Source organism: Rutidosis leptorrhynchoides, chromosome 2, assembly GCF_046630445.1.
Source record: "Rutidosis leptorrhynchoides isolate AG116_Rl617_1_P2 chromosome 2, CSIRO_AGI_Rlap_v1, whole genome shotgun sequence".
Taxonomy (NCBI): Eukaryota; Viridiplantae; Streptophyta; class Magnoliopsida; order Asterales; family Asteraceae; genus Rutidosis; species Rutidosis leptorrhynchoides.
Genome location: NC_092334.1, coordinates 669,469,581 through 669,474,901, shown reverse-complemented (window position 1 = coordinate 669,474,901; position 5,321 = coordinate 669,469,581). Strand labels below are relative to the sequence as shown.

Sequence of the window (5,321 nt, the reverse complement as noted above, 5' to 3'; positions counted from 1 at the left end):
GAAACCTCTTTCATTGCTCTTGTAATAGGGAATGAGGCTCATTAAATGTGTCCTTAAACAACTTATAATTTATTTTAATTTAGATGTAAATAATAAATAAATGTAAGTAAATAAAAGTATAATATAACAATTAATCAAATAGAGATAGTCTTCCAATTCCATCCATCACTGACTCAATAATTTTGGTATTATTACCAGAGAAGTGGGTCACACATGTCATTACTTTAAACATCAATGTCTCCTCAAGTTTTTGTTTTTCTTGTTCACTTGACTGTTATTTTCTGATACCCTTCTTCCTTTTGGCTCTTCTTTATTGTTGTTTTTAGACATCAAATTAATTAATAGTAATATAAACAGTATGGTACAAATAATGTGATCCGATTACCTTTGCAGGCAAAAAAAAAAAAAAAAAAAAAAAAATATATATATATATATATTGTGAAAAGGAATCACAAATATTTCTTGAAAGAATTCAAGGTTATATATATGGACCAATTCATCCAATATGTGGACCATTTTGATATTTCATGGTTCTAATAGACGCATCTAGCGGATGGTCTCATGTTTATGTGTTATCAAGCCGTAATATGGCATTTGCAAAGTTTCTTGCACAAATTATTAAATTGAGAACACATTATTCTGATTACACCATTACAAAATGATACTTGATAATGCTGGTGAGTTAACATCTCAAGCATTTAATGATCATTATATATCTACAGGGATTGTTGTTGAACATCCAGTTGCTCATGTGCATACACAAAATTGGTTTAGCTGAATCAATAGATAAACGCTTGCAGCTAATAACTAGACAATTGATAATGAGTACAAAACTCTCAATATTTATATGTGGACATGTAAATTTACATGCTGCGACATTAATTCGCATTATACCATGTGAAAGTCATAAATATTTTCACTTACTACTTGATTTTGGCCAAGAGCCAAATATTTTCCACCTTAGAACATTGGTTGTGTAGTGTATGTTCCAAATGTATCACCACAACACCATAAAATAGTTTTTCAAAGAAAGATGGTAATATATTTTGGATATAAAACATCTTCAATCATAAGATATACTGAACCCATGATGGGTGATGTTTTTACAGCACGTTTTGCTGATTGTCATTTTAATAAAACATTGTTCCCTAGATTAGGGGGAGAAATAAAAATAAAAAATAAAATGATGCTTCATGATGTGAACATCAATTAAGGTATATTGAACTCGCACAAAAGAATGTGAAACGAAAGTTCAAAAATAATGCATATGCAAGAACTTGCAAATTAATTACTTTATGCATTTACAGATATAAAAAAGTGACTAAATCATATATACCAGCGATAAATGCTCCAGCTCGAACTGAAATTCCAAAAGCTGGCAATAATGTCACTGTTGAGTCCTTGCCACGCATCAAACGTGAAAGATCAATTGGTTCCGAAGATAAAAATCCTCGAAAAAGAAAATCAGCTGATAATGAGGTAAGAGAAAGTGTTCAAGAAGAACCACAAATCAATATTCCTTCTGCAGAGGATATTGATAAATGTAAATACTAAAATTGCGATAAATTATGCAATATTATGGAACCGAAATGAAACTAAAATCTCTATGAGATATTTTCATATAATGTTACAATGACATCATGAATAAAGATGATGATCTGGAACTAAAATCTGTCATTGAATATACAAAATGGACATGATTGAGCTCAATGGAAAGGAGCAATAAGAGCTGAATTAGAATCGCTCGATAAAAGAAAAGTTTTCGGATCAATCGTTATCACTTTTAAAGATGTGAAACGTATGGGATACAAATGAATTTTTATCCGAAAAGAAATGTGCAAATGAAGTTACAAGGCAAAACTAGACTTGTAACTCAATATTTCCCACAAAGACCAGAAATGAATTAGGAGGAAAAATTATCCTCCTGTAATGGATACAATTACTTATTAGATACTTAATCAACCTGGTAGTTATTTAAATGCATCTCATGAATGTTGTTACTACTTATCTGTATGGATCACTTAATAGTGATATATATGAATATACCTAAAGGGTTAAGGTATCATAAGCATCTAATGTAAAACCCAAGGGAATATATTCCATTAAATCACAAAGATTTCTAAGTGGGTTTATACAAACGGGACGTATGTGGTATAACCGATTAAATGACTACTTGATAAAAAAAAAAGGGTATACATATAAACTTATTTTGCACGTATGTTTTATAAAAACAATGTCCGGGTATGTGATCATAGCTGTTTATGTTGATGATCTTAATATCATAGGTACAAATAAAGAAATCTATGAAATTATTCAACTTCTAAAGAATTATTTTGAAATAAAAAATCTTGAAAAAAAACCAAGTATTACCTTGGATTGAAAATTGAGCATATGCCTAATGGTCTACTTGTACATCAAACAACTTATACTGAAAAGATTTTAAAAACATTTTTTAAAGATAAAACCAATTGGTTGTTAGATCACTCAACATTGACACTGATCCATTTCATCCCCGTGAAGATCATGAAGATATTAACGGATCAGAAGTTCCATATATATTAGTGCAATTGGGACTGTTATGTATCTTACAAATTGTACAAGACCTGACATTTCTTTTGCAGTTAATTTGTTGACAAGGTTCAACTCAGCCCTTACAAAAAGACATTGGAATGGGACAAACACATATTTTGATACCCTTGAGAAACTGCTGATTTAAAATTATTTTATTCTAACGTTTCAAAACAAGATTTGGTTGATTATGTATATGCAGGTCATTCATTAAATCCTCATAAAGATAAATCTCAAACTCAGTATGTATTCCTAAATGGAGGTACCACAAAATCATGACGTTCTTAAAACAAACACTTGTTGCAACATCATCAAATCATGACGAAGTGATTGCATTATATGAAACTACTCGAAAATGTGTTTGGTTGAGATCAATGACACAAATCATTATTGATTATTGTGGACTAGAACGCTATAAAAGACTAACAATTATCTTCACCAACAACTATATATGAAGAAAATGCAGCTTGCATAATACAAATGAAAGAAGAGTATTAAAAGTGACTGAACAAAATATAAATACTGACGAGGCGCCAAAGCTATAGACGGTCTTAACGGTCATAAGTTTGATGGAAAAGAATGGTATGTTGGTAAGGCTCAGAAATGACTAAAAGGGAATAGGAATTGAAACAAGGGTTTAAGCAAGCCATGAAGGAGACTGTAGACAAATCACAGAGGCTAAACTTGTACATAAAAGATTTAGATGATAAATTTTCAGATGAGAACCTCAGGTTCTTCTCATATAAGACAACCAGATTAAAATGAGATACGTTCAATCAAAAACTCTGCTGATCTTTATACCAAAGCACTGTCAATCGCTGTTTTCAGAACACACGTTCACAATATTGGCATGAAGCAAGTTCAAAATATGTGACGACTCAGCGATGTCTACTTGAGGGGGAGTCAACTCTATACTGCACTCTTTTTCCCTTGACTAAAGTTTTTATCCCACTGGGTTTTTCTTTAGCAAGGTTTTTAATGAGACAGTACTAGTTGCACTCTAATAAAATTGATCATCCAAGGGGGAGTGTTATAATATGAGTACAAAAAGTCATATGGATGATAAATTTTAGTCAACTTTGTATAGCTTGCATAGTAATATTTTACACTATAAATAAGGCCTCTATGTTAGCCTTCAAAAACACACTTTGATATATATTTCATATATATAAACTCTCTCTCTTTTCTTACTTATATGTATAAGTCTCTAATTAGTAAATAAGCCAAAGGTAAACTACTGAATTATAACACATATTTTTTATTAATATTAATCGGATGGGAAATGTAAGATTCATATTTTTAATAACCTCAATTTATTAAAAAGAGACTAGTAAGACGCAAGAAAAAGTATTACAAAGGTTTGATCAACAAGTAATTCTAGTTGTCATCAATTGGTCTCTCTAACCTAGCCGTCAAGATCCAATCCAAAGTTATGTAAGCCTGTAAGGTATCTCTATTTATCTATCTTTTTTTATTTTATTTTTTAAGATCGGTCGAATCGAATTCAATTTCTTTTTTGTTTTGGATGATTTTTCTTTCTGTCCGAGCTAGGGTTTGGTCAAAAAGATGGAAGACAGTAGCGCTGCTGTTTGTCGAATAGTGATACCGGACCCTGGTCCCTTGGCTCTGCTATCCCCGGAGACACGAAGGAGATGTCAGATACTCGAAGATATTCAAAGAAACAATCCGGAGCTGCTGGCTAAATTGAAAGAGAGACGGATGAAACGGAAGCCTATCATCGACGATGCCCAACTCCAAAAAATTCGTAATAACTACTTTTCGTTTCCGATTCCTTGATTTTAGCTAGGTTATTATTATTAAATTATTAATTAATAATAATAATAATTTTTATTTTGATTTTGGTTCAGGTGAAGCAGGTAGGTTGGAAAGGTTGAAAAAAAAATGGTCCCGTCAAGCTTGTTATAATTCCGCAAACTATAAGAGATACCTCTGAAGCAACTTGTTGTATGTAACTAAACTAAATCCCTAATCTAGCTTAGCTTGTGGTTGTGCACCATTCACTCATATGAACCTAATGTTTTACGCTGAAAAGACTAACTTTACTTTACCTATGGTTAATAGATACCAAGATTGAAGCCGATTCGTATTACAAGGCAGCCAATTCAGACCCATATGAGCTGGCGTTCAAGGTTTTGAACCCAAAATCTGGTATGTGCTGCTTTTGGTTCTGGTGTAATCGTTAGACTTTGGATATATTATTTTCTTGATTTATTATTATTTTAGTTGTTCTGATATGATTAATAAATAATGCTGTTATAAGCTGAAATAATTGTTCTGTGTATTTAATAGGTCTGCCAGATGAAGTGTTTACCGCATGTGTGATCAAGCGCTACCGCAAGGATCAATGTGACTCAAGTCTAACTATCTATTATTAGTATCTATCTATTACTGTATTTATTACATATGCTAATTAAATCAAGGTAGATCGCTTAAGCGGTTGTAACTATTAATTCCACTCTTCTTTTGGGGTTTCAACTTGACTCTTAATTTTGTAAAACATGCCGATTGTAACCTATTGTAGTTCCTAGTGATCAATCCTAGATTATCCAATTACGGTTAATCAAGGATTGAGTGCAATGAGGGGGTATAATGGATGTCGATTATGGTTTTGGGACCTTATTGTCATATTTCGTTAAGTGCTAAACGATCAACAACCATGTCCCGGTCTTCGTAAATTACCTTAACCAAATAATGATTTAGTCTCGGGCAAAGTCACGAGAGAAATCAATATG

General features: G+C 32.0%; 1 long non-coding RNA gene across 2 annotated transcripts; it reads left to right on the top strand.

Annotated features, from left to right (window-relative positions):
• Positions 1-3,851: 3,851 nt before the first annotated feature.
• LOC139893912 (uncharacterized) lies at positions 3,852-5,104 on the top strand. Of its 2 annotated transcripts, none has more exons than XR_011774750.1 (5): positions 3,852-4,010; positions 4,120-4,333; positions 4,437-4,533; positions 4,651-4,737; positions 4,879-5,104. It is a non-coding gene; the product is annotated as an uncharacterized lncRNA (long non-coding RNA). The 2 variants fall into 2 exon arrangements; XR_011774749.1 differs by having other exon boundaries at positions 3,852-4,015.
• Positions 5,105-5,321: the final 217 nt, after the last annotated feature.